The sequence below is a fragment of the Engystomops pustulosus genome, chromosome 9 (assembly GCF_040894005.1).
Source record: "Engystomops pustulosus chromosome 9, aEngPut4.maternal, whole genome shotgun sequence".
Lineage (NCBI taxonomy): Eukaryota > Metazoa > Chordata > Amphibia > Anura > Leptodactylidae > Engystomops > Engystomops pustulosus.
The window spans coordinates 68309017-68333150 of record NC_092419.1 but is presented as its reverse complement, the minus strand read 5'-3'; the positions used below and the strand labels follow the sequence as shown (position 1 = coordinate 68333150).

The following is a 24134-nucleotide window of genomic DNA, read 5'->3' as shown; positions in this document are numbered from 1 at the left end:
GCTGCTGTGATCCGACAAGAGCACGCACATTCAGCTTAGAATGGCCGTTGACAGCAGCTGTTCAATTTGAACCTTCTTTTACTATCTCATAGAGAAACTAACACAATTTTCAGGTTCAAAAAGGTCAACGGAACTTGGGATTCCCAGCCAGTCTCCCATGCTGGTACTTGCCAAGCCTTAAGCTGCATTGCTGCTGCGATTTGACGAGAGCAGGCACATTCAGCTTAAAATGGCCGTTGACAGCAGCTGTTCAATTTGAACCTTCTTTTACCATCTTTGACAGAGAAACTAACAATTTTCAGATTCAAAAAGGTCAACAGAACTTGGGATTCCCAGCCAGTCTCCCATGCTGGTACTTGCCAACCCTTCGCAGCCAGTCTCCCATGCTGGTACTTGCCAAGCCTTAAGCCGCATCGCTGCTGTGATCTGACAAGAGCACGCACATTCAGCTTAGAATGGCCGTTGACAGCAGCTGTTCAATTTGAACCTTCTTTTACTATCTCATAGAGAAACTAACACAATTTTCAGGTTCAAAAAGGTCAACGGAACTTGGGATTCCCAGCCAGTCTCCCATGCTGGTACTTGCCAAGCCTTAAGCTGCATTGCTGCTGCGATCTGACGAGAGCAGGCACATTCAGCTTAGAATGGCCGTTGACAGCAGCTGTTCAATTTGAACCTTCTTTTACCATCTTTGACAGAGAAACTAACAATTTTCAGGTTCAAAAAGGTCAACAGAACTTGGGATTCGCAGCCAGTCTCCCATGCTGGTACTTGCCAAGCCTTACGCCGCATCGCTGCTGTGATCCGACAAGAGCACGCACATTCAGCTTAGAATGGCCGTTGACAGCAGCTGTTCAATTTGAACCTTCTTTTACTATCTCATTGAGAAACTAACACAATTTTCAGGTTCAAAAAGGTCAACGGAACTTGGGATTCCCAGCCAGTCTCCCATGCTGGTACTTGCCAAGCCTTAAGCTGCATTGCTGCTGCGATTTGACGAGAGCAGGCACATTCAGCTTAGAATGGCCGTTGACAGCAGCTGTTCAATTTGAACCTTCTTTTACCATCTTTGACAGAGAAACTAACAATTTTCAGGTCCAAAAAGTTCAACAGAACTTGGGATTCCCAGCCAGTCTCCCATGCTGGTACTTGCCAAGCCTTAAGCTGCATTGATGCTGCGATCTGACGAGAGCAGGCACATTCAGCTTAGAATGGCCGTTGACAGCAGCTGTTCAGTTTGAACCTTCTTTTACTATCTCATAGAGAAACTAACACAATTTTCAGGTTCAAAAAGGTCAACAGAACTTGGAATTCGCAGCCAGTCTCCCATGCTGGTACTTGCCAAGCCTTAAGCCGCATCGCTGCTGTGATCCGACAAGAGCACGCACATTAAGCTTAGAATGGCCGTTGACAGCAGCTGTTCAATTTGAACCTTCTTTTACTATCTCATAGAGAAACTAACACAATTTTCAGGTTCAAAAAGGTCAAAGGAACTTGGGATTCCCAGCCAGTCTCCCATGCTGGTACTTGCCAAGCCTTAAGCTGCATTGCTGCTGCGATCTGACGAGAGCAGGCACATTCAGCTTAGAATGGCCGTTGACAGCAGCTGTTCAATTTGAACCTTCTTTTACCATCTTTGACAGAGAAACTAACAATTTTCAGGTTCAAAAAGGTCAACAGAACTTGGGATTCGCAGCCAGTCTCCCATGCTGGTACTTGCCAAGCCTTACGCCGCATCGCTGCTGTGATCCGACAAGAGCACGCACATTCAGCTTAGAATGGCCGTTGACAGCAGCTGTTCAATTTGAACCTTCTTTTACTATCTCATAGAGAAACTAACACAATTTTCAGGTTCAAAAAGGTCAACGGAACTTGGGATTCGCAGCCAGTCTCCCATGCTGGTACTTGCCAAGCCTTAAGCTGCATTGCTGCTGCGATTTGACGAAAGCAGGCACATTCAGCTTAGAATGGCCGTTGACAGCAGCTGTTCAATTTGAACCTTCTTTTACCATCTTTGACAGAGAAACTAACAATTTTCAGGTTCAAAAAGGTCAACAGAACTTGGGATTCCCAGCCAGTCTCCCATGCTGGTACTTGCCAAGCCTTAAGCTGCATTGATGCTGCGATCTGACGAGAGCAGGCACATTCAGCTTAGAATGGCCGTTGACAGCAGCTGTTCAGTTTGAACCTTCTTTTACTATCTCATAGAGAAACTAACACAATTTTCAGGTTCAAAAATGTCAACGGAACTTGGAATTCGCAGCCAGTCTCCCATGCTGGTACTTGCCAAGCCTTAAGCCGCATCGCTGCTGTGATCAGACAAGAGCACGCACATTCAGCTTAGAATGGCCGTTGACAGCAGCTTTTCAATTTGAACCTTCTTTTACTATCTCATAGAGAAACTAACACAATTTTCAGGTTCAAAAAGGTCAACGGAACTTGGGATTCCCAGGCAGTCTCCCATGCTGGTACTTGCCAAGCCTTAAGCTGCATTGCTGCTGCGATCTGACGAGAGCAGGCACATTCAGCTTAGAATGGCCGTTGACAGCAGCTGTTCAATTTGAACCTTCTTTTACCATCTTTGACAGAGAAACTAACAATTTTCAGGTTCAAAAAGGTCAACAGAACTTGGGATTCGCAGCCAGTCTCCCATGCTGGTACTTGCCAAGCCTTACGCCGCATCGCTGCTGTGATCCGACAAGAGCAGGCACATTCAGCTTAGAATGGCCGTTGTCAGCAGCTGTTCAATTTGAACCTTCTTTTACCATCTTTGACAGAGAAACTAACAATTTTCAGGTTCAAAAAGGTCAACAGAACTTGGGATTCGCAGCCAGTCTCCCATGCTGGTACTTGCCAAGCCTTACGCCGCATCGCTGCTGTGATCCGACAAGAGCACGCACATTCAGCTTAGAATGGCCGTTGACAGCAGCTGTTCAATTTGAACCTTCTTTTACTATCTCATAGAGAAACTAACACAATTTTCAGGTTCAAAAAGGTCAACGGAACTTGGGATTCCCAGCCAGTCTCCCATGCTGGTACTTGCCAAGCCTTAAGCTGCATTGCTGCTGCGATTTGACGAGAGCAGGCACATTCAGCTTAAAATGGCCGTTGACAGCAGCTGTTCAATTTGAACCTTCTTTTACCATCTTTGACAGAGAAACTAACAATTTTCAGATTCAAAAAGGTCAACAGAACTTGGGATTCCCAGCCAGTCTCCCATGCTGGTACTTGCCAACCCTTCGCAGCCAGTCTCCCATGCTGGTACTTGCCAAGCCTTAAGCCGCATCGCTGCTGTGATCCGACAAGAGCACGCACATTCAGCTTAGAATGGCCGTTGACAGCAGCTGTTCAATTTGAACCTTCTTTTACTATCTCATAGAGAAACTAACACAATTTTCAGGTTCAAAAAGGTCAACGGAACTTGGGATTCCCAGCCAGTCTCCCATGCTGGTACTTGCCAAGCCTTAAGCTGCATTGCTGCTGCGATCTGACGAGAGCAGGCACATTCAGCTTAGAATGGCCGTTGACAGCAGCTGTTCAATTTGAACCTTCTTTTACCATCTTTGACAGAGAAACTAACAATTTTCAGGTTCAAAAAGGTCAACAGAACTTGGGATTCGCAGCCAGTCTCCCATGCTGGTACTTGCCAAGCCTTACGCCGCATCGCTGCTGTGATCCGACAAGAGCACGCACATTCAGCTTAGAAAGGCCGTTGACAGCAGCTGTTCAATTTGAACCTTCTTTTACTATCTCATAGAGAAACTAACACAATTTTCAGGTTCAAAAAGGTCAACGGAACTTGGGATTCCCAGCCAGTCTCCCATGCTGGTACTTGCCAAGCCTTAAGCTGCATTGCTGCTGCGATTTGACGAGAGCAGGCACATTCAGCTTAGAATGGCCGTTGACAGCAGCTGTTCAATTTGAACCTTCTTTTACCATCTTTGACAGAGAAACTAACAATTTTAAGGTCCAAAAAGTTCAACAGAACTTGGAATTCCCAGCCAGTCTCCCATGCTGGTACTTGCCAAGCCTTAAGCTGCATTGATGCTGCGATCTGACGAGAGCAGGCACATTCAGCTTAGAATGGCCGTTGACAGCAGCTGTTCAGTTTGAACCTTCTTTTACTATCTCATAGAGAAACTAACACAATTTTCAGGTTCAAAAAGGTCAACAGAACTTGGAATTCGCAGCCAGTCTCCCATGCTGGTACTTGCCAAGCCTTAAGCCGCATCGCTGCTGTGATCCGACAAGAGCACGCACATTCAGCTTAGAATGGCCGTTGACAGCAGCTGTTCAATTTGAACCTTCTTTTACTATCTCATAGAGAAACTAACACAATTTTCAGGTTCAAAAAGGTTAAAGGAACTTGGGATTCCCAGCCAGTCTCCCATGCTGGTACTTGCCAAGCCTTAAGCTGCATTGCTGCTGCGATCTGACGAGAGCAGGCACATTCAGCTTAGAATGGCCGTTGACAGCAGCTGTTCAATTTGAACCTTCTTTTACCATCTTTGACAGAGAAACTAACAATTTTCAGGTTCAAAAAGGTCAACAGAACTTGGGATTCGCAGCCAGTCTCCCATGCTGGTACTTGCCAAGCCTTACGCTGCATCGCTGCTGTGATCCGACAAGAGCACGCACATTCAGCTTAGAATGGCCGTTGACAGCAGCTGTTCAATTTGAACCTTCTTTTACTATCTCATAGAGAAACTAACACAATTTTCAGGTTCAAAAAGGTCAACGGAACTTGGGATTCGCAGCCAGTCTCCCATGCTGGTACTTGCCAAGCCTTAAGCTGCATTGCTGCTGCGATTTGACGAGAGCAGGCACATTCAGCTTAGAATGGCCGTTGACAGCAGCTGTTCAATTTGAACCTTCTTTTACCATCTTTGACAGAGAAACTAACAATTTTCAGGTTCAAAAAGGTCAACAGAACTTGGGATTCCCAGCCAGTCTCCCATGCTGGTACTTGCCAAGCCTTAAGCTGCATTGATGCTGCGATCTGACGAGAGCAGGCACATTCAGCTTAGAATGGCCGTTGACAGCAGCTGTTCAGTTTGAACCTTCTTTTACTATCTCATAGAGAAACTAACACAATTTTCAGGTTCAAAAATGTCAACGGAACTTGGAATTCGCAGCCAGTCTCCCATGCTGGTACTTGCCAAGCCTTAAGCCGCATCGCTGCTGTGATTCGACAAGAGCACGCACATTCAGCTTAGAATGGCCGTTGACAGCAGCTTTTCAATTTGAACCTTCTTTTACTATCTCATAGAGAAACTAACACAATTTTCAGGTTCAAAAAGGTCAACGGAACTTGGGATTCCCAGGCAGTCTCCCATGCTGGTACTTGCCAAGCCTTAAGCTGCATTGCTGCTGCGATCTGACGAGAGCAGGCACATTCAGCTTAGAATGGCCGTTGACAGCAGCTGTTCAATTTGAACCTTCTTTTACCATCTTTGACAGAGAAACTAACAATTTTCAGGTTCAAAAAGGTCAACAGAACTTGGGATTCGCAGCCAGTCTCCCATGCTGGTACTTGCCAAGCCTTACGCCGCATCGCTGCTGTGATCCGACAAGAGCACGCACATTCAGCTTAGAATGGCCGTTGACAGCAGCTGTTCAATTTGAACCTTCTTTTACTATCTCATAGAGAAACTAACACAATTTTCAGGTTCAAAAAGGTCAACGGAACTTGGGATTCCCAGCCAGTCTCCCATGCTGGTACTTGCCAAGCCTTAAGCTGCATTGCTGCTGCGATTTGACGAGAGCAGGCACATTCAGCTTAAAATGGCCGTTGACAGCAGCTGTTCAATTTGAACCTTCTTTTACCATCTTTGACAGAGAAACTAACAATTTTCAGATTCAAAAAGGTCAACAGAACTTGGGATTCCCAGCCAGTCTCCCATGCTGGTACTTGCCAACCCTTCGCAGCCAGTCTCCCATGCTGGTACTTGCCAAGCCTTAAGCCGCATCGCTGCTGTGATCTGACAAGAGCACGCACATTCAGCTTAGAATGGCCGTTGACAGCAGCTGTTCAATTTGAACCTTCTTTTACTATCTCATAGAGAAACTAACACAATTTTCAGGTTCAAAAAGGTCAACGGAACTTGGGATTCCCAGCCAGTCTCCCATGCTGGTACTTGCCAAGCCTTAAGCTGCATTGCTGCTGCGATCTGACGAGAGCAGGCACATTCAGCTTAGAATGGCCGTTGACAGCAGCTGTTCAATTTGAACCTTCTTTTACCATCTTTGACAGAGAAACTAACAATTTTCAGGTTCAAAAAGGTCAACAGAACTTGGGATTCGCAGCCAGTCTCCCATGCTGGTACTTGCCAAGCCTTACGCCGCATCGCTGCTGTGATCCGACAAGAGCACGCACATTCAGCTTAGAATGGCCGTTGACAGCAGCTGTTCAATTTGAACCTTCTTTTACTATCTCATTGAGAAACTAACACAATTTTCAGGTTCAAAAAGGTCAACGGAACTTGGGATTCCCAGCCAGTCTCCCATGCTGGTACTTGCCAAGCCTTAAGCTGCATTGCTGCTGCGATTTGACGAGAGCAGGCACATTCAGCTTAGAATGGCCGTTGACAGCAGCTGTTCAATTTGAACCTTCTTTTACCATCTTTGACAGAGAAACTAACAATTTTCAGGTCCAAAAAGTTCAACAGAACTTGGGATTCCCAGCCAGTCTCCCATGCTGGTACTTGCCAAGCCTTAAGCTGCATTGATGCTGCGATCTGACGAGAGCAGGCACATTCAGCTTAGAATGGCCGTTGACAGCAGCTGTTCAGTTTGAACCTTCTTTTACTATCTCATAGAGAAACTAACACAATTTTCAGGTTCAAAAAGGTCAACAGAACTTGGAATTCGCAGCCAGTCTCCCATGCTGGTACTTGCCAAGCCTTAAGCCGCATCGCTGCTGTGATCCGACAAGAGCACGCACATTAAGCTTAGAATGGCCGTTGACAGCAGCTGTTCAATTTGAACCTTCTTTTACTATCTCATAGAGAAACTAACACAATTTTCAGGTTCAAAAAGGTCAAAGGAACTTGGGATTCCCAGCCAGTCTCCCATGCTGGTACTTGCCAAGCCTTAAGCTGCATTGCTGCTGCGATCTGACGAGAGCAGGCACATTCAGCTTAGAATGGCCGTTGACAGCAGCTGTTCAATTTGAACCTTCTTTTACCATCTTTGACAGAGAAACTAACAATTTTCAGGTTCAAAAAGGTCAACAGAACTTGGGATTCGCAGCCAGTCTCCCATGCTGGTACTTGCCAAGCCTTACGCCGCATCGCTGCTGTGATCCGACAAGAGCACGCACATTCAGCTTAGAATGGCCGTTGACAGCAGCTGTTCAATTTGAACCTTCTTTTACTATCTCATAGAGAAACTAACACAATTTTCAGGTTCAAAAAGGTCAACGGAACTTGGGATTCGCAGCCAGTCTCCCATGCTGGTACTTGCCAAGCCTTAAGCTGCATTGCTGCTGCGATTTGACGAAAGCAGGCACATTCAGCTTAGAATGGCCGTTGACAGCAGCTGTTCAATTTGAACCTTCTTTTACCATCTTTGACAGAGAAACTAACAATTTTCAGGTTCAAAAAGGTCAACAGAACTTGGGATTCCCAGCCAGTCTCCCATGCTGGTACTTGCCAAGCCTTAAGCTGCATTGATGCTGCGATCTGACGAGAGCAGGCACATTCAGCTTAGAATGGCCGTTGACAGCAGCTGTTCAGTTTGAACCTTCTTTTACTATCTCATAGAGAAACTAACACAATTTTCAGGTTCAAAAATGTCAACGGAACTTGGAATTCGCAGCCAGTCTCCCATGCTGGTACTTGCCAAGCCTTAAGCCGCATCGCTGCTGTGATCAGACAAGAGCACGCACATTCAGCTTAGAATGGCCGTTGACAGCAGCTTTTCAATTTGAACCTTCTTTTACTATCTCATAGAGAAACTAACACAATTTTCAGGTTCAAAAAGGTCAACGGAACTTGGGATTCCCAGGCAGTCTCCCATGCTGGTACTTGCCAAGCCTTAAGCTGCATTGCTGCTGCGATCTGACGAGAGCAGGCACATTCAGCTTAGAATGGCCGTTGACAGCAGCTGTTCAATTTGAACCTTCTTTTACCATCTTTGACAGAGAAACTAACAATTTTCAGGTTCAAAAAGGTCAACAGAACTTGGGATTCGCAGCCAGTCTCCCATGCTGGTACTTGCCAAGCCTTACGCCGCATCGCTGCTGTGATCCGACAAGAGCAGGCACATTCAGCTTAGAATGGCCGTTGTCAGCAGCTGTTCAATTTGAACCTTCTTTTACCATCTTTGACAGAGAAACTAACAATTTTCAGGTTCAAAAAGGTCAACAGAACTTGGGATTCGCAGCCAGTCTCCCATGCTGGTACTTGCCAAGCCTTACGCCGCATCGCTGCTGTGATCCGACAAGAGCACGCACATTCAGCTTAGAATGGCCGTTGACAGCAGCTGTTCAATTTGAACCTTCTTTTACTATCTCATAGAGAAACTAACACAATTTTCAGGTTCAAAAAGGTCAACGGAACTTGGGATTCCCAGCCAGTCTCCCATGCTGGTACTTGCCAAGCCTTAAGCTGCATTGCTGCTGCGATTTGACGAGAGCAGGCACATTCAGCTTAAAATGGCCGTTGACAGCAGCTGTTCAATTTGAACCTTCTTTTACCATCTTTGACAGAGAAACTAACAATTTTCAGATTCAAAAAGGTCAACAGAACTTGGGATTCCCAGCCAGTCTCCCATGCTGGTACTTGCCAACCCTTCGCAGCCAGTCTCCCATGCTGGTACTTGCCAAGCCTTAAGCCGCATCGCTGCTGTGATCCGACAAGAGCACGCACATTCAGCTTAGAATGGCCGTTGACAGCAGCTGTTCAATTTGAACCTTCTTTTACTATCTCATAGAGAAACTAACACAATTTTCAGGTTCAAAAAGGTCAACGGAACTTGGGATTCCCAGCCAGTCTCCCATGCTGGTACTTGCCAAGCCTTAAGCTGCATTGCTGCTGCGATCTGACGAGAGCAGGCACATTCAGCTTAGAATGGCCGTTGACAGCAGCTGTTCAATTTGAACCTTCTTTTACCATCTTTGACAGAGAAACTAACAATTTTCAGGTTCAAAAAGGTCAACAGAACTTGGGATTCGCAGCCAGTCTCCCATGCTGGTACTTGCCAAGCCTTACGCCGCATCGCTGCTGTGATCCGACAAGAGCACGCACATTCAGCTTAGAATGGCCGTTGACAGCAGCTGTTCAATTTGAACCTTCTTTTACTATCTCATTGAGAAACTAACACAATTTTCAGGTTCAAAAAGGTCAACGGAACTTGGGATTCCCAGCCAGTCTCCCATGCTGGTACTTGCCAAGCCTTAAGCTGCATTGCTGCTGCGATTTGACGAGAGCAGGCACATTCAGCTTAGAATGGCCGTTGACAGCAGCTGTTCAATTTGAACCTTCTTTTACCATCTTTGACAGAGAAACTAACAATTTTCAGGTCCAAAAAGTTCAACAGAACTTGGGATTCCCAGCCAGTCTCCCATGCTGGTACTTGCCAAGCCTTAAGCTGCATTGATGCTGCGATCTGACGAGAGCAGGCACATTCAGCTTAGAATGGCCGTTGACAGCAGCTGTTCAGTTTGAACCTTCTTTTACTATCTCATAGAGAAACTAACACAATTTTCAGGTTCAAAAAGGTCAACAGAACTTGGAATTCGCAGCCAGTCTCCCATGCTGGTACTTGCCAAGCCTTAAGCCGCATCGCTGCTGTGATCCGACAAGAGCACGCACATTAAGCTTAGAATGGCCGTTGACAGCAGCTGTTCAATTTGAACCTTCTTTTACTATCTCATAGAGAAACTAACACAATTTTCAGGTTCAAAAAGGTCAAAGGAACTTGGGATTCCCAGCCAGTCTCCCATGCTGGTACTTGCCAAGCCTTAAGCTGCATTGCTGCTGCGATCTGACGAGAGCAGGCACATTCAGCTTAGAATGGCCGTTGACAGCAGCTGTTCAATTTGAACCTTCTTTTACCATCTTTGACAGAGAAACTAACAATTTTCAGGTTCAAAAAGGTCAACAGAACTTGGGATTCGCAGCCAGTCTCCCATGCTGGTACTTGCCAAGCCTTACGCCGCATCGCTGCTGTGATCCGACAAGAGCACGCACATTCAGCTTAGAATGGCCGTTGACAGCAGCTGTTCAATTTGAACCTTCTTTTACTATCTCATAGAGAAACTAACACAATTTTCAGGTTCAAAAAGGTCAACGGAACTTGGGATTCGCAGCCAGTCTCCCATGCTGGTACTTGCCAAGCCTTAAGCTGCATTGCTGCTGCGATTTGACGAGAGCAGGCACATTCAGCTTAGAATGGCCGTTGACAGCAGCTGTTCAATTTGAACCTTCTTTTACCATCTTTGACAGAGAAACTAACAATTTTCAGGTTCAAAAAGGTCAACAGAACTTGGGATTCCCAGCCAGTCTCCCATGCTGGTACTTGCCAAGCCTTAAGCTGCATTGATGCTGCGATCTGACGAGAGCAGGCACATTCAGCTTAGAATGGCCGTTGACAGCAGCTGTTCAGTTTGAACCTTCTTTTACTATCTCATAGAGAAACTAACACAATTTTCAGGTTCAAAAATGTCAACGGAACTTGGAATTCGCAGCCAGTCTCCCATGCTGGTACTTGCCAAGCCTTAAGCCGCATCGCTGCTGTGATCCGACAAGAGCACGCACATTCAGCTTAGAATGGCCGTTGACAGCAGCTTTTCAATTTGAACCTTCTTTTACTATCTCATAGAGAAACTAACACAATTTTCAGGTTCAAAAAGGTCAACGGAACTTGGGATTCCCAGGCAGTCTCCCATGCTGGTACTTGCCAAGCCTTAAGCTGCATTGCTGCTGCGATCTGACGAGAGCAGGCACATTCAGCTTAGAATGGCCGTTGACAGCAGCTGTTCAATTTGAACCTTCTTTTACCATCTTTGACAGAGAAACTAACAATTTTCAGGTTCAAAAAGGTCAACAGAACTTGGGATTCGCAGCCAGTCTCCCATGCTGGTACTTGCCAAGCCTTACGCCGCATCGCTGCTGTGATCCGACAAGAGCACGCACATTCAGCTTAGAATGGCCGTTGACAGCAGCTGTTCAATTTGAACCTTCTTTTACTATCTCATAGAGAAACTAACACAATTTTCAGGTTCAAAAAGGTCAACGGAACTTGGGATTCCCAGCCAGTCTCCCATGCTGGTACTTGCCAAGCCTTAAGCTGCATTGCTGCTGCGATTTGACGAGAGCAGGCACATTCAGCTTAAAATGGCCGTTGACAGCAGCTGTTCAATTTGAACCTTCTTTTACCATCTTTGACAGAGAAACTAACAATTTTCAGGTTCAAAAAGGTCAACAGAACTTGGGATTCCCAGCCAGTCTCCCATGCTGGTACTTGCCAAGCCTTAAGCTGCATTGATGCTGCGATCTGACGAGAGCAGGCACATTCAGCTTAGAATGGCCGTTGACAGCAGCTGTTCAGTTTGAACCTTCTTTTACTATCTCATAGAGAAACTAACACAATTTTCAGGTTCTAAAAGGTCAACGGAACTTGGAATTTGCAGCCAGTCTCCCATTCTGGTACTTGCCAAGCCTTAAGCCGCATCGCTGCTGTGATCCGACAAGAGCACGCACATTCAGCTTAGAATGGCCGTTGACAGCAGCTGTTCAATTTGAACCTTCTTTTACTATCTCATAGAGAAACTAACACAATTTTCAGGTTCAAAAAGGTCAACAGAACTTGGGATTCCCAGCCAGTCTCCCATGCTGGTACTTGCCAAGCCTTAAGCTGCATTGCTGCTGCGATCTGACGAGAGCAGGCACATTCAGCTTAGAATGGCCGTTGACAGCAGCTGTTCAATTTGAACCTTCTTTTACTATCTCATAGAGAAACTAACACAATTTTCAGGTTCAAAAAGGTCAACAGAACTTGGGATTCCCAGCCAGTCTCCCATGCTGGTACTTGCCAAGCCTTACGCCGCATCGCTGCTGTGATCCGACAAGAGCACGCACATTCAGCTTAGAATGGCCGTTGACAACAGCTGTTCAATTTGAACCTTCTTTTACTATCTCATAGAGAAACTAACACAATTATCAGGTTCAAAAAGGTCAACGGAACTTGGGATTCCCAGCCAGTCTCCCATGCTGGTACTTGCCAAGCCTTAAGCTGCATTGCTGCTGCGATTTGACGAGAGCAGGCACATTCAGCTTAAAATGGCCGTTGACAGCAGCTGTTCAATTTGAACCTTCTTTTACCATCTTTGACAGAGAAACTAACAATTTTCAGGTTCAAAAAGGTCAACAGAACTTGGGATTCCCAGCCAGTCTCCCATGCTGGTACTTGCCAACCCTTCGCAGCCAGTCTCCCATGCTGGTACTTGCCAAGCCTTAAGCCGCATCGCTGCTGTGATCCGACAAGAGCACGCACATTCAGCTTAGAATGGCCGTTGACAGCAGCTGTTCAATTTGAACCTTCTTTTACTATCTCATAGAGAAACTAACACAATTTTCAGGTTCAAAAAGGTCAACGGAACTTGGGATTCCCAGCCAGTCTCCCATGCTGGTACTTGCCAAGCCTTAAGCTGCATTGCTGCTGCGATCTGACGAGAGCAGGCACATTCAGCTTAGAATGGCCGTTGACAGCAGCTGTTCAATTTGAACATTCTTTTACCATCTTTGACAGAGAAACTAACAATTTTAAGGTTCAAAAAGGTCAACAGAACTTGGGATTCGCAGCCAGTCTCCCATGCTGGTACTTGCCAAGCCTTACGCCGCATCGCTGCTGTGATCCGACAAGAGCACGCACATTCAGCTTAGAATGGCCGTTGACAGCAGCTGTTCAATTTGAACCTTCTTTTACTATCTCATAGAGAAACTAACACAATTTTCAGGTTCAAAAAGGTCAACGGAACTTGGGATTCCCAGCCAGTCTCCCATGCTGGTACTTGCCAAGCCTTAAGCTGCATTGCTGCTGCGATTTGACGAGAGCAGGCACATTCAGCTTAGAATGGCCGTTGACAGCAGCTGTTCAATTTGAACCTTCTTTTACCATCTTTGACAGAGAAACTAACAATTTTCAGGTCCAAAAAGTTCAACAGAACTTGGGATTCCCAGCCAGTCTCCCATGCTGGTATTTGCCAAGCCTTAAGCTGCATTGATGCTGCGATCTGACGAGAGCAGGCACATTCAGCTTAGAATGGCCGTTGACAGCAGCTGTTCAGTTTGAACCTTCTTTTACTATCTCATAGAGAAACTAACACAATTTTCAGGTTCAAAAAGGTCAACAGAACTTGGAATTCGCAGCCAGTCTCCCATGCTGGTACTTGCCAAGCCTTAAGCCGCATCGCTGCTGTGATCCGACAAGAGCACGCACATTCAGCTTAGAATGGCCGTTGACAGCAGCTGTTCAATTTGAACCTTCTTTTACTATCTCATAGAGAAACTAACACAATTTTCAGGTTCAAAAAGGTCAAAGGAACTTGGGATTCCCAGCCAGTCTCCCATGCTGGTACTTGCCAAGCCTTAAGCTGCATTGCTGCTGCGATCTGACGAGAGCAGGAACATTCAGCTTAGAATGGCCGTTGACAGCAGCTGTTCAATTTGAACCTTCTTTTACCATCTTTGACAGAGAAACTAACAATTTTCAGGTTCAAAAAGGTCAACAGAACTTGGGATTCGCAGCCAGTCTCCCATGCTGGTACTTGCCAAGCCTTACGCCGCATCGCTGCTGTGATCCGACAAGAGCACGCACATTCAGCTTAGAATGGCCGTTGACAGCAGCTGTTCAATTTGAACCTTCTTTTACTATCTCATAGAGAAACTAACACAATTTTCAGGTTCAAAAAGGTCAACGGAACTTGGGATTCGCAGCCAGTCTCCCATGCTGGTACTTGCCAAGCCTTAAGCTGCATTGCTGCTGCGATTTGACGAGAGCAGGCACATTCAGCTTAGAATGGCCGTTGACAGCAGCTGTTCAATTTGAACCTTCTTTTACCATCTTTGACAGAGAAACTAACAATTTTCAGGTTCAAAAAGGTCAACAGAACTTGGGATTCCCAGCCAGTCTCCCATGCTGGTACTTGCCAAGCCTTAAGCTGCATTGATGCTGCGATCTGACGAGAGCAGGCACATTCAGCTTAGAATGGCCGTTGACAGCAGCTGTTCAGTTTGAACCTTCTTTTACTATCTCATAGAGAAACTAACACAATTTTCAGGTTCAAAAATGTCAACGGAACTTGGAATTCGCAGCCAGTCTCCCATGCTGGTACTTGCCAAGCCTTAAGCCGCATCGCTGCTGTGATCCGACAAGAGCACGCACATTCAGCTTAGAATGGCCGTTGACAGCAGCTTTTCAATTTGAACCTTCTTTTACTATCTCATAGAGAAACTAACACAATTTTCAGGTTCAAAAAGGTCAACGGAACTTGGTATTCCCAGGCAGTCTCCCATGCTGGTACTTGCCAAGCCTTAAGCTGCATTGCTGCTGCGATCTGACGAGAGCAGGCACATTCAGCTTAGAATGGCCGTTGACAGCAGCTGTTCAATTTGAACCTTCTTTTACCATCTTTGACAGAGAAACTAACAATTTTCAGGTTCAAAAAGGTCAACAGAACTTGGGATTCGCAGCCAGTCTCCCATGCTGGTACTTGCCAAGCCTTACGCCGCATCGCTGCTGTGATCCGACAAGAGCACGCACATTCAGCTTAGAATGGCCGTTGACAGCAGCTGTTCAATTTGAACCTTCTTTTACTATCTCATAGAGAAACTAACACAATTTTCAGGTTCAAAAAGGTCAACGGAACTTGGGATTCCCAGCCAGTCTCCCATGCTGGTACTTGCCAAGCCTTAAGCTGCATTGCTGCTGCGATTTGACGAGAGCAGGCACATTCAGCTTAAAATGGCCGTTGACAGCAGCTGTTCAATTTGAACCTTCTTTTACCATCTTTGACAGAGAAACTAACAATTTTCAGGTTCAAAAAGGTCAACAGAACTTGGGATTCCCAGCCAGTCTCCCATGCTGGTACTTGCCAAGCCTTAAGCTGCATTGATGCTGCGATCTGACGAGAGCAGGCACATTCAGCTTAGAATGGCCGTTGACAGCAGCTGTTCAGTTTGAACCTTCTTTTACTATCTCATAGAGAAACTAACACAATTTTCAGGTTCTAAAAGGTCAACGGAACTTGGAATTTGCAGCCAGTCTCCCATTCTGGTACTTGCCAAGCCTTAAGCCGCATCGCTGCTGTGATCCGACAAGAGCACGCACATTCAGCTTAGAATGGCCGTTGACAGCAGCTGTTCAATTTGAACCTTCTTTTACTATCTCATAGAGAAACTAACACAATTTTCAGGTTCAAAAAGGTCAACAGAACTTGGGATTCCCAGCCAGTCTCCCATGCTGGTACTTGCCAAGCCTTAAGCTGCATTGCTGCTGCGATCTGACGAGAGCAGGCACATTCAGCTTAGAATGGCCGTTGACAGCAGCTGTTCAATTTGAACCTTCTTTTACTATCTCATAGAGAAACTAACACAATTTTCAGGTTCAAAAAGGTCAACAGAACTTGGGATTCCCAGCCAGTCTCCCATGCTGGTAAATGCCAAGCCTTACGCCGCATCGCTGCTGTGATCCGACAAGAGCACGCACATTCAGCTTAGAATGGCCGTTGACAGCAGCTGTTCAATTTGAACCTTCTTTTACTATCTCATAGAGAAACTAACACAATTATCAGGTTCAAAAAGGTCAACGGAACTTGGGATTCCCAGCCAGTCTCCCATGCTGGTACTTGCCAAGCCTTAAGCTGCATTGCTGCTGCGATTTGACGAGAGCAGGCACATTCAGCTTAAAATGGCCGTTGACAGCAGCTGTTCAATTTGAACCTTCTTTTACCATCTTTGACAGAGAAACTAACAATTTTCAGGTTCAAAAAGGTCAACAGAACTTGGGATTCCCAGCCAGTCTCCCATGCTGGTACTTGCCAACCCTTCGCAGCCAGTCTCCCATGCTGGTACTTGCCAAGCCTTAAGCCGCATCGCTGCTGTGATCCGACAAGAGCACGCACATTCAGCTTAGAATGGCCGTTGACAGCAGCTGTTCAATTTGAACCTTCTTTTACTATCTCATAGAGAAACTAACACAATTTTCAGGTTCAAAAAGGTCAACGGAACTTGGGATTCCCAGCCAGTCTCCCATGCTGGTACTTGCCAAGCCTTAAGCTGCATTGATGCTGCGATCTGACGAGAGCAGGCACATTCAGCTTAGAATGGCCGTTGACAGCAGCTGTTCAATTTGAACCTTCTTTTACCATCTTTGACAGAGAAACTAACAATTTTAAGGTTCAAAAAGGTCAACAGAACTTGGGATTCGCAGCCAGTCTCCCATGCTGGTACTTGCCAAGCCTTACGCCGCATCGCTGCTGTGATCCGACAAGAGCACGCTCATTCAGCTTAGAATGGCCGTTGACAGCAGCTGTTCAATTTGAACCTTCTTTTACTATCTCATAGAGAAACTAACACAATTTTCAGGTTCAAAAAGGTCAACGGAACTTGGGATTCCCAGCCAGTCTCCCATGCTGGTACTTGCCAAGCCTTAAGCTGCATTGCTGCTGCGATTTGACGAGAGCAGGCACATTCAGCTTAGAATGGCCGTTGACAGCAGCTGTTCAATTTGAACCTTCTTTTACCATCTTTGACAGAGAAACTAACAATTTTCAGGTCCAAAAAGTTCAACAGAACTTGGGATTCCCAGCCAGTCTCCCATGCTGGTATTTGCCAAGCCTTAAGCTGCATTGATGCTGCGATCTGACGAGAGCAGGCACATTCAGCTTAGAATGGCCGTTGACAGCAGCTGTTCAGTTTGAACCTTCTTTTACTATCTCATAGAGAAACTAACACAATTTTCAGGTTCAAAAAGGTCAACAGAACTTGGAATTCGCAGCCAGTCTCCCATGCTGGTACTTGCCAAGCCTTAAGCCGCATCGCTGCTGTGATCCGACAAGAGCACGCACATTCAGCTTAGAATGGCCGTTGACAGCAGCTGTTCAATTTGAACCTTCTTTTACTATCTCATAGAGAAACTAACACAATTTTCAGGTTCAAAAAGGTCAAAGGAACTTGGGATTCCCAGCCAGTCTCCCATGCTGGTACTTGCCAAGCCTTAAGCTGCATTGCTGCTGCGATCTGACGAGAGCAGGAACATTCAGCTTAGAATGGCCGTTGACAGCAGCTGTTCAATTTGAACCTTCTTTTACCATCTTTGACAGAGAAACTAACAATTTTCAGGTTCAAAAAGGTCAACAGAACTTGGGATTCGCAGCCAGTCTCCCATGCTGGTACTTGCCAAGCCTTACGCCGCATCGCTGCTGTGATCCGACAAGAGCACGCACATTCAGCTTAGAATGGCCGTTGACAGCAGCTGTTCAATTTGAACCTTCTTTTACTATCTCATAGAGAAACTAACACAATTTTCAGGTTCAAAAAGGTCAACGGAACTTGGGATTCGCAGCCAGTCTCCCATGCTGGTACTTGCCAAGCCTTAAGCTGCATTGCTGCTGCGATTTGACGAGAGCAGGCACATTCAGCTTAGAATGGCCGTTGACAGCAGCTGTTCAATTTGAACCTTCTTTTACCATCTTTGACAGAGAAACTAACAATTTTCAGGTTCAAAAAGGTCAACAGAACTTGGGATTCCCAGCCAGTCTCCCATGCTGGTACTTGCCAAGCCTTAAGCTGCATTGATGCTGCGATCTGACGAGAGCAGGCACATTCAGCTTAGAATGGCCGTTGACAGCAGCTGTTCAGTTTGAACCTTCTTTTACTATCTCATAGAGAAACTAACACAATTTTCAGGTTCAAAAATGTCAACGGAACTTGGAATTCGCAGCCAGTCTCCCATGCTGGTACTTGCCAAGCCTTAAGCCGCATCGCTGCTGTGATCCGACAAGAGCACGCATATTCAGCTTAGAATGGCCGTTGACAGCAGCTTTTCAATTTGAACCTTCTTTTACTATCTCATAGAGAAACTAACACAATTTTCAGGTTCAAAAAGGTCAACGGAACTTGGGATTCCCAGGCAGTCTCCCATGCTGGTACTTGCCAAGCCTTAAGCTGCATTGCTGCTGCGATCTGACGAGAGCAGGCACATTCAGCTTAGAATGGCCGTTGACAGCAGCTGTTCAATTTGAACCTTCTTTTACCATCTTTGACAGAGAAACTAACAATTTTCAGGTTCAAAAAGGTCAACAGAACTTGGGATTCGCAGCCAGTCTCCCATGCTGGTACTTGCCAAGCCTTACGCCGCATCGCTGCTGTGATCCGACAAGAGCACGCACATTCAGCTTAGAATGGCCGTTGACAGCAGCTGTTCAATTTGAACCTTCTTTTACTATCTCATAGAGAAACTAACACAATTTTCAGGTTCAAAAAGGTCAACGGAACTTGGGATTCCCAGCCAGTCTCCCATGCTGGTACTTGCCAAGCCTTAAGCTGCATTGCTGCTGCGATTTGACGAGAGCAGGCACATTCAGCTTAAAATGGCCGTTGACAGCAGCTGTTCAATTTGAACCTTCTTTTACCATCTTTGACAGAGAAACTAACAATTTTCAGGTTCAAAAAGGTCAACAGAACTTGGGATTCCCAGCCAGTCTCCCATGCTGGTACTTGCCAAGCCTTAAGCTGCATTGATGCTGCGATCTGACGAGAGCAGGCACATTCAGCTTAGAATGGCCGTTGACAGCAGCTGTTCAGTTTGAACCTTCTTTTACTATCTCATAGAGAAACTAACACAATTTTCAGGTTCTAAAAGGTCAACGGAACTTGGAATTCGCAGCCAGTCTCCCATTCTGGTACTTGCCAAGCCTTAAGCCGCATCGCTGCTGTGATCCGACAAGAGCACGCACATTCAGCTTAGAATGGCCGTTGACAGCAGCTGTTCAATTTGAACCTTCTTTTACTATCTCATAGAGAAACTAACACAATTTTCAGGTTCAAAAAGGTCAACAGAACTTGGGATTCCCAGCCAGTCTCCCATGCTGGTACTTGCCAAGCCTTAAGCTGCATTGCTGCTGCGATCTGACGAGAGCAGGCACATTCAGCTTAGAATGGCCGTTGACAGCAGCTGTTCAATTTGAACCTTCTTTTACTATCTCATAGAGAAACTAACACAATTTTCAGGTTCAAAAAGGTCAACAGAACTTGGGATTCCCAGCCAGTCTCCCATGCTGGTACTTGCCAAGCCTTAAGCTGCATTGCTGCTGCGATCTGACGAGAGCAGGCACATTCAGCTTAGAATGGCTGTTGACAGCAGCTGTTCAATTTGAACCTTCTTTTACTATCTCATAGAGAAACTAACACAATTTTCAGGTTCAAAAAGGTCAACGGAACTTGGGATTCCCAGCCAGTCTCCCATGCTGGTACTTGCCAAGCCTTAAGCTGCATTGCTGCTGCGATCTGACGAGAGCAGGCACATTCAGCTTAGAATGGCCGTTGACAGCAGCTGTTCAGTTTGAACCTTCTTTTACTATCTCATAGAGAAACTAACACAATTTTCAGGTTCAAAAAGGTCAACGGAACTTGGGATTCCCAGCCAGTCTCCCATGCTGGTACTTGCCAAGCCTTAAGCTGCATTGCTGCTGCGATCTGACGAGAGCAGGCACATTCAGCTTAGAATGGCCGTTGACTGCAGCTGTTCAATTTGAACCTTCTTTTACCATCTTTAACAGAGAAACTAACAATTTTCAGGTTCAAAAAGGTCAACGGAACTTGGGATTCCCAGCCAGTCTCCCATGCTGGTACTTGCCAAGCCTTAAGCTGCATTGCTGCTGCGATCTGACGAGAGCAGGCACATTCAGCTTAGAATGGCCGTTGACAGCAGCTGTTCAATTTGAACCTTCTTTTACTATCTCATAGAGAAACTAACACAATTTTCAGGTTCAAAAAGGTCAACGGAACTTGGGATTCCCAGCTAGTCTCCCATGCTGGTACTTGCCAAGCCTTAAGCTGCATTGCTGCTGCCATCTGACGAGAGCAGGCACATTCAGCTTAGAATGGCCGTTGACAGCAGCTGTTCAATTTGAACCTTCTTTTACCATCTTTGACAGAGAAACTAACAATTTTCAGGTTCAAAAAGGTCAGCAGACCTTGGGATTCCCAGCCAGTCTCCCATGCTGGTACTTGCCAAGCCTTAAGCTGCATTACTGCTGCGATCTAACGAGAGCAGGCACATTCAGCTTAGAATGGCCGTTGACAGCAGCTGCCTAATTTCTACTTTCTTTTACTATCTCATAGAGAAACTAACACAATTTTCAGGTTCAAAAAGGTCAACGAAACTTGGGATTCCCAGCCAGTCTCCCATGCTGGTACTTGCCAAGCCTTAAGCTGCATTGCTGCTGCGATCTGACGAGAGCAGGCACATTCAGCTTAGAATGGCCGTTGACAGCAGCTGTTCAGTTTGAACCTTCTTTTACTATCTCATAGAGAAACTAACACAATTTTCAGGTTCAAAAAGGTCAACGGAACTTGGGATTCCCAGCCAGTCTCCCATGCTGGTACTTGCCAAGCCTTAAGCTGCATTGCTGCTGCGATCTGACGAGAGCAGGCACATTCAGCTTAGAATGGCCGTTGACAGCAGCTGTTCAGTTTGAACCTTCTTTTACTATCTCATAGAGAAACTAACACAATTTTCAGGTTCAAAAAGGTCAACGGAACTTGGGATTCCCAGCCAGTCTCCCATGCTGGTACTTGCCAAGCCTTAAGCTGCTGCGATCTGACGAGAGCAGGCACATTCAGCTTAGAATGGCCGTTGACAGCAGCTGTTCAATTTGAACCTTCTTTTACTATCTCATAGAGAAACTAACACAATTTTCAGGTTCAAAAAGGTCAACAGAACTTGGGATTCCCAGCCAGTCTCCCATGCTGGTACTTGCCAAGCCTTAAGCTGCATTGCTGCTGCGATCTGACGAGAGCAGGCACATTCAGCTTAGATTGGCTGTTGACAGCAGCTGTTCAATTTGAACCTTCTTTTACTATCTCATAGATAAACTAACACAATTTTCAGGTTCAAAAAGGTCAACGGAACTTGGGATTCCCAGCCAGTCTCCCATGCTGGTACTTGCCAAGCCTTAAGCTGCATTGCTGCTGCAATCTGACGAGAGCAGGCACATTCAGCTTAGATAGGCCGTTGACAGCAGCTGTTCAATTTGAACCTTCTTTTACTATCTCATAGAGAAACTAACACAATTTTCAGGTTCAAAAAGGTCAACGGAACTTGGGATTCCCAGCCAGTCTCCCATGCTGGTACTTGCCAAGCCTTAAGCTGCATTGCTGCTGCGATCTGACGAGAGCAGGCACATTCAGCTTAGAATGGCCGTTGACAGCAGCTGTTCAGTTTGAACCTTCTTTTACTATCTCATAGAGAAACTAACACAATTTTCAGGTTCAAAAAGGTCAACGGAACTTGGAATTCGCAGCCAGTCTCCCATGCTGGTACTTGCCAAGCCTTAAGCCGCATCGCTGCTGTGATCCGACAAGAGCACGCACATTCAGCTTAGAATGGCCGTTGACAGCAGCTGTTCAATTTGAACCTTCTTTTACTATCTCATAGAGAAACTAACACAATTTTCAGGTTCAAAAAGGTCAACAGAACTTGGGATTCCCAGCCAGTCTCCCATGCTGGTACTTGCCAAGCCTTAAGCTGCATTGCTGCTGCGATCTGACGAGAGCAGGCACATTCAGCTTAGAATGGCCGTTGACAGCAGCTGTTCAATTTGAACCTTCTTTTACTATCTCATAGAGAAACTAACACAATTTTCAGGTTCAAAAAGGTCAACAGAACTTGGGATTCCCAGCCAGTCTCCCATGCTGGTACTTGCCAAGCCTTAAGCTGCATTGCTGCTGCGATCTGACGAGAGCAGGCACATTCAGCTTAGAATGGCCGTTGACAGCAGCTGTTCAATTTGAACCTTCTTTTACTATCTCAAAGAGAAACTAACACAATTTTCAGGTTCAAAAAGGTCAACGGAACTTGGGATTCCCAGCCAGTCTCCCATGCTGGTACTTGCCAAGCCTTAAGCTGCATTGCTGCTGCCATCTGACGAGAGCAGGCACATTCAGCTTAGAATGGCCGTTGACAGCAGCTGTTCAATTTGAACCTTCTTTTACCATCTTTGACAGAGAAACTAACAATTTTCAGGTTCAAAAAGGTCAGCAGAACTTGGGATTCCCAGCCAGTCTCCCATGCTGGTACTTGCCAAGCCTTAAGCTGCATTGCTGCTGCGATCTGACGAGAGCAGGCACATTCAGCTTAGAATAGCCGTTGACAGCAGCTGCCTAATTTCTACTTTCTTTTACTATCTCATAGAGAAACTAACACAATTTACAGGTTCAAAAAGGTCAACGAAATTTGGGATTCCCAGCCAGTCTCCCATGCTGGTACTTGCCAAGCCTTAAGCTGCATTGCTGCTGCGATCTGACGAGAGCAGGCACATTCAGCTTAGAATGGCCGTTGACAGCAGCTGTTCAGTTTGAACCTTCTTTTACTATCTCATAGAGAAACTAACACAATTTTCAGGTTCAAAAAGGTCAACGGAACTTGGGATTCCCAGCCAGTCTCCCAAGCTGGTACTTGCCAAGCCTTAAGCTGCATTGCTGCTGCGATCTGACGAGAGCAGGCACATTCAGCTTAGAATGGCCGTTGACAGCAGCTGTGCAGTTTGAACCTTCTTTTACTATCTCATAGAGAAACTAACACAATTTTCAGGTTCAAAAAGGTCAACGGAACTTGGGATTCCCAGCCAGTCTCCCATGCTGGTACTTGCCAAGCCTTAAGCTGCTGCGATCTGACGAGAGCAGGCACATTCAGCTTAGAATGGCCGTTGACAGCAGCTGTTCAATTTGAACCTTCTTTTACTATCTCATAGAGAAACTAACACAATTTTCAGGTTCAAAAAGGTCAACAGAACTTGGGATTCCCAGCCAGTCTCCCATGCTGGTACTTGCCAAGCCTTAAGCTGCATTGCTGCTGCGATCTGACGAGAGCAGGCACATTCAGCTTAGATTGGCTGTTGACAGCAGCTGTTCAATTTGAACCTTCTTTTACTATCTCATAGAGAAACTAACACAATTTTCAGGTTTAAAAAGGTCAACGGAACTTGGGATTCCCAGCCAGTCTCCCATGCTGGTACTTGCCAAGCCTTAAGCTGCATTGCTGCTGCAATCTGACGAGAGCAGGCACATTCAGCTTAGAATGGCCGTTGACAGCAGCTGTTCAATTTGAACCTTCTTTTACTATCTCATAGAGAAACTAACACAATTTTCAGGTTCAAAAAGGTCAACGGAACTTGGGATTCCCAGCCAGTCTCCCATGCTGGTACTTGCCAAGCCTTAAGCTGCATTGCTGCTGCCATCTGACGAGAGCAGGCACATTCAGCTTAGAATGGCCGTTGACAGCAGCTGTTCAATTTGAACCTTCTTTTACTATCTTTGACAGAGAAACTAACAATTTTCAGGTTCAAAAAGGTCAGCAGAACTTGGGATTCCCAGCCAGTCTCCCATGCTGGTACTTGCCAAGCCTTAAGCTGCATTGCTACTGCGATCTAACGAGAGCAGGCACATTCAGCTTAGAATGGCCGTTGACAGCAGCTGCCTAATTTCTACTTTCTTTTACTATCTCATAGAGAAACTAACACAATTTTCAGGTTCAAAAAGGTCAACGAAACTTGGGATTCCCAGCCAGTCTCCCATGCTGGTACTTGCCAAGCCTTAAGCTGCATTGCTGCTGCAATCTGACGAGAGCAGGCACATTCAGCTTAGAATGGCCGTTGACAGCAGCTGTTCAGTTTGAACCTTCTTTTACTATCTCATAGAGAAACTAACACAATTTTCAGGTTCAAAAAGGTGAACGGAACTTGGGATTCCCAGCCAGTCTCCCATGCTGGTACTTGCCAAGCCTTAAGCTGCATTGATGCTGCGATCTGACGAGAGCAGGCACAATTAGCTTAGAATGGCCGTTGACAGCAGCTGTTCAGTTTGAACCTTCTTTTTCTATCTCATAGAGAAACTAACACAATTTTCAGG

The 24134-nt window shown here is 45.9% G+C and overlaps 67 pseudogenes; all 67 read right to left on the bottom strand.

The window, feature by feature from the left end:
* Positions 1-2049: 2049 nt before the first annotated feature.
* Positions 2050-2168, bottom strand: LOC140085747 (5S ribosomal RNA; annotated as a pseudogene).
* Positions 2169-2427: 259 nt separating this feature from the next.
* LOC140100112 (5S ribosomal RNA) lies at positions 2428-2546 on the bottom strand (annotated as a pseudogene).
* Positions 2547-2994: 448 nt separating this feature from the next.
* On the bottom strand, positions 2995-3113 carry LOC140097063 (5S ribosomal RNA; annotated as a pseudogene).
* A 296-nt stretch (positions 3114-3409) lies between these two features.
* LOC140100834 (5S ribosomal RNA) lies at positions 3410-3528 on the bottom strand (annotated as a pseudogene).
* Positions 3529-3787: 259 nt separating this feature from the next.
* Positions 3788-3906, bottom strand: LOC140091751 (5S ribosomal RNA; annotated as a pseudogene).
* Positions 3907-3976: 70 nt separating this feature from the next.
* On the bottom strand, positions 3977-4095 carry LOC140094057 (5S ribosomal RNA; annotated as a pseudogene).
* A 637-nt stretch (positions 4096-4732) lies between these two features.
* On the bottom strand, positions 4733-4851 carry LOC140098456 (5S ribosomal RNA; annotated as a pseudogene).
* Positions 4852-4921: 70 nt separating this feature from the next.
* LOC140085746 (5S ribosomal RNA) lies at positions 4922-5040 on the bottom strand (annotated as a pseudogene).
* A 259-nt stretch (positions 5041-5299) lies between these two features.
* On the bottom strand, positions 5300-5418 carry LOC140099990 (5S ribosomal RNA; annotated as a pseudogene).
* A 259-nt stretch (positions 5419-5677) lies between these two features.
* On the bottom strand, positions 5678-5796 carry LOC140097062 (5S ribosomal RNA; annotated as a pseudogene).
* A 296-nt stretch (positions 5797-6092) lies between these two features.
* Positions 6093-6211, bottom strand: LOC140100833 (5S ribosomal RNA; annotated as a pseudogene).
* A 259-nt stretch (positions 6212-6470) lies between these two features.
* On the bottom strand, positions 6471-6589 carry LOC140091750 (5S ribosomal RNA; annotated as a pseudogene).
* Positions 6590-6659: 70 nt separating this feature from the next.
* On the bottom strand, positions 6660-6778 carry LOC140095041 (5S ribosomal RNA; annotated as a pseudogene).
* Positions 6779-7415: 637 nt separating this feature from the next.
* Positions 7416-7534, bottom strand: LOC140095489 (5S ribosomal RNA; annotated as a pseudogene).
* Positions 7535-7604: 70 nt separating this feature from the next.
* LOC140085745 (5S ribosomal RNA) lies at positions 7605-7723 on the bottom strand (annotated as a pseudogene).
* Positions 7724-7982: 259 nt separating this feature from the next.
* On the bottom strand, positions 7983-8101 carry LOC140099866 (5S ribosomal RNA; annotated as a pseudogene).
* A 448-nt stretch (positions 8102-8549) lies between these two features.
* On the bottom strand, positions 8550-8668 carry LOC140097060 (5S ribosomal RNA; annotated as a pseudogene).
* Positions 8669-8964: 296 nt separating this feature from the next.
* LOC140100831 (5S ribosomal RNA) lies at positions 8965-9083 on the bottom strand (annotated as a pseudogene).
* A 259-nt stretch (positions 9084-9342) lies between these two features.
* Positions 9343-9461, bottom strand: LOC140091749 (5S ribosomal RNA; annotated as a pseudogene).
* A 70-nt stretch (positions 9462-9531) lies between these two features.
* On the bottom strand, positions 9532-9650 carry LOC140095040 (5S ribosomal RNA; annotated as a pseudogene).
* Positions 9651-10287: 637 nt separating this feature from the next.
* LOC140098455 (5S ribosomal RNA) lies at positions 10288-10406 on the bottom strand (annotated as a pseudogene).
* A 70-nt stretch (positions 10407-10476) lies between these two features.
* Positions 10477-10595, bottom strand: LOC140085744 (5S ribosomal RNA; annotated as a pseudogene).
* A 259-nt stretch (positions 10596-10854) lies between these two features.
* LOC140099743 (5S ribosomal RNA) lies at positions 10855-10973 on the bottom strand (annotated as a pseudogene).
* Positions 10974-11232: 259 nt separating this feature from the next.
* Positions 11233-11351, bottom strand: LOC140097059 (5S ribosomal RNA; annotated as a pseudogene).
* Positions 11352-11421: 70 nt separating this feature from the next.
* LOC140085742 (5S ribosomal RNA) lies at positions 11422-11540 on the bottom strand (annotated as a pseudogene).
* A 259-nt stretch (positions 11541-11799) lies between these two features.
* LOC140080917 (5S ribosomal RNA) lies at positions 11800-11918 on the bottom strand (annotated as a pseudogene).
* A 259-nt stretch (positions 11919-12177) lies between these two features.
* On the bottom strand, positions 12178-12296 carry LOC140097058 (5S ribosomal RNA; annotated as a pseudogene).
* A 296-nt stretch (positions 12297-12592) lies between these two features.
* On the bottom strand, positions 12593-12711 carry LOC140100830 (5S ribosomal RNA; annotated as a pseudogene).
* Positions 12712-12970: 259 nt separating this feature from the next.
* LOC140091747 (5S ribosomal RNA) lies at positions 12971-13089 on the bottom strand (annotated as a pseudogene).
* Positions 13090-13915: 826 nt separating this feature from the next.
* LOC140098454 (5S ribosomal RNA) lies at positions 13916-14034 on the bottom strand (annotated as a pseudogene).
* Positions 14035-14104: 70 nt separating this feature from the next.
* LOC140085741 (5S ribosomal RNA) lies at positions 14105-14223 on the bottom strand (annotated as a pseudogene).
* A 259-nt stretch (positions 14224-14482) lies between these two features.
* LOC140082159 (5S ribosomal RNA) lies at positions 14483-14601 on the bottom strand (annotated as a pseudogene).
* A 259-nt stretch (positions 14602-14860) lies between these two features.
* On the bottom strand, positions 14861-14979 carry LOC140097056 (5S ribosomal RNA; annotated as a pseudogene).
* A 70-nt stretch (positions 14980-15049) lies between these two features.
* On the bottom strand, positions 15050-15168 carry LOC140085740 (5S ribosomal RNA; annotated as a pseudogene).
* Positions 15169-15427: 259 nt separating this feature from the next.
* LOC140080916 (5S ribosomal RNA) lies at positions 15428-15546 on the bottom strand (annotated as a pseudogene).
* Positions 15547-15805: 259 nt separating this feature from the next.
* LOC140097055 (5S ribosomal RNA) lies at positions 15806-15924 on the bottom strand (annotated as a pseudogene).
* A 296-nt stretch (positions 15925-16220) lies between these two features.
* LOC140084396 (5S ribosomal RNA) lies at positions 16221-16339 on the bottom strand (annotated as a pseudogene).
* A 259-nt stretch (positions 16340-16598) lies between these two features.
* On the bottom strand, positions 16599-16717 carry LOC140091746 (5S ribosomal RNA; annotated as a pseudogene).
* A 448-nt stretch (positions 16718-17165) lies between these two features.
* Positions 17166-17284, bottom strand: LOC140092666 (5S ribosomal RNA; annotated as a pseudogene).
* Positions 17285-17543: 259 nt separating this feature from the next.
* Positions 17544-17662, bottom strand: LOC140098453 (5S ribosomal RNA; annotated as a pseudogene).
* A 70-nt stretch (positions 17663-17732) lies between these two features.
* Positions 17733-17851, bottom strand: LOC140085739 (5S ribosomal RNA; annotated as a pseudogene).
* A 259-nt stretch (positions 17852-18110) lies between these two features.
* On the bottom strand, positions 18111-18229 carry LOC140099619 (5S ribosomal RNA; annotated as a pseudogene).
* Positions 18230-18488: 259 nt separating this feature from the next.
* Positions 18489-18607, bottom strand: LOC140097054 (5S ribosomal RNA; annotated as a pseudogene).
* Positions 18608-18677: 70 nt separating this feature from the next.
* LOC140085738 (5S ribosomal RNA) lies at positions 18678-18796 on the bottom strand (annotated as a pseudogene).
* A 259-nt stretch (positions 18797-19055) lies between these two features.
* LOC140080915 (5S ribosomal RNA) lies at positions 19056-19174 on the bottom strand (annotated as a pseudogene).
* A 70-nt stretch (positions 19175-19244) lies between these two features.
* On the bottom strand, positions 19245-19363 carry LOC140081881 (5S ribosomal RNA; annotated as a pseudogene).
* A 70-nt stretch (positions 19364-19433) lies between these two features.
* Positions 19434-19552, bottom strand: LOC140100829 (5S ribosomal RNA; annotated as a pseudogene).
* A 70-nt stretch (positions 19553-19622) lies between these two features.
* Positions 19623-19741, bottom strand: LOC140100827 (5S ribosomal RNA; annotated as a pseudogene).
* Positions 19742-19811: 70 nt separating this feature from the next.
* On the bottom strand, positions 19812-19930 carry LOC140100826 (5S ribosomal RNA; annotated as a pseudogene).
* A 70-nt stretch (positions 19931-20000) lies between these two features.
* LOC140091643 (5S ribosomal RNA) lies at positions 20001-20119 on the bottom strand (annotated as a pseudogene).
* Positions 20120-20189: 70 nt separating this feature from the next.
* On the bottom strand, positions 20190-20308 carry LOC140096546 (5S ribosomal RNA; annotated as a pseudogene).
* Positions 20309-20378: 70 nt separating this feature from the next.
* On the bottom strand, positions 20379-20497 carry LOC140083483 (5S ribosomal RNA; annotated as a pseudogene).
* A 70-nt stretch (positions 20498-20567) lies between these two features.
* Positions 20568-20686, bottom strand: LOC140100825 (5S ribosomal RNA; annotated as a pseudogene).
* Positions 20687-20937: 251 nt separating this feature from the next.
* LOC140087863 (5S ribosomal RNA) lies at positions 20938-21056 on the bottom strand (annotated as a pseudogene).
* Positions 21057-21126: 70 nt separating this feature from the next.
* Positions 21127-21245, bottom strand: LOC140098674 (5S ribosomal RNA; annotated as a pseudogene).
* A 70-nt stretch (positions 21246-21315) lies between these two features.
* On the bottom strand, positions 21316-21434 carry LOC140100824 (5S ribosomal RNA; annotated as a pseudogene).
* Positions 21435-21693: 259 nt separating this feature from the next.
* Positions 21694-21812, bottom strand: LOC140080914 (5S ribosomal RNA; annotated as a pseudogene).
* A 70-nt stretch (positions 21813-21882) lies between these two features.
* LOC140080912 (5S ribosomal RNA) lies at positions 21883-22001 on the bottom strand (annotated as a pseudogene).
* A 70-nt stretch (positions 22002-22071) lies between these two features.
* On the bottom strand, positions 22072-22190 carry LOC140092360 (5S ribosomal RNA; annotated as a pseudogene).
* Positions 22191-22260: 70 nt separating this feature from the next.
* Positions 22261-22379, bottom strand: LOC140094519 (5S ribosomal RNA; annotated as a pseudogene).
* Positions 22380-22449: 70 nt separating this feature from the next.
* On the bottom strand, positions 22450-22568 carry LOC140095725 (5S ribosomal RNA; annotated as a pseudogene).
* Positions 22569-22638: 70 nt separating this feature from the next.
* LOC140082925 (5S ribosomal RNA) lies at positions 22639-22757 on the bottom strand (annotated as a pseudogene).
* Positions 22758-23008: 251 nt separating this feature from the next.
* On the bottom strand, positions 23009-23127 carry LOC140087862 (5S ribosomal RNA; annotated as a pseudogene).
* Positions 23128-23197: 70 nt separating this feature from the next.
* On the bottom strand, positions 23198-23316 carry LOC140086938 (5S ribosomal RNA; annotated as a pseudogene).
* Positions 23317-23386: 70 nt separating this feature from the next.
* LOC140092359 (5S ribosomal RNA) lies at positions 23387-23505 on the bottom strand (annotated as a pseudogene).
* A 70-nt stretch (positions 23506-23575) lies between these two features.
* Positions 23576-23694, bottom strand: LOC140093695 (5S ribosomal RNA; annotated as a pseudogene).
* A 70-nt stretch (positions 23695-23764) lies between these two features.
* Positions 23765-23883, bottom strand: LOC140092995 (5S ribosomal RNA; annotated as a pseudogene).
* Positions 23884-24134: the final 251 nt, after the last annotated feature.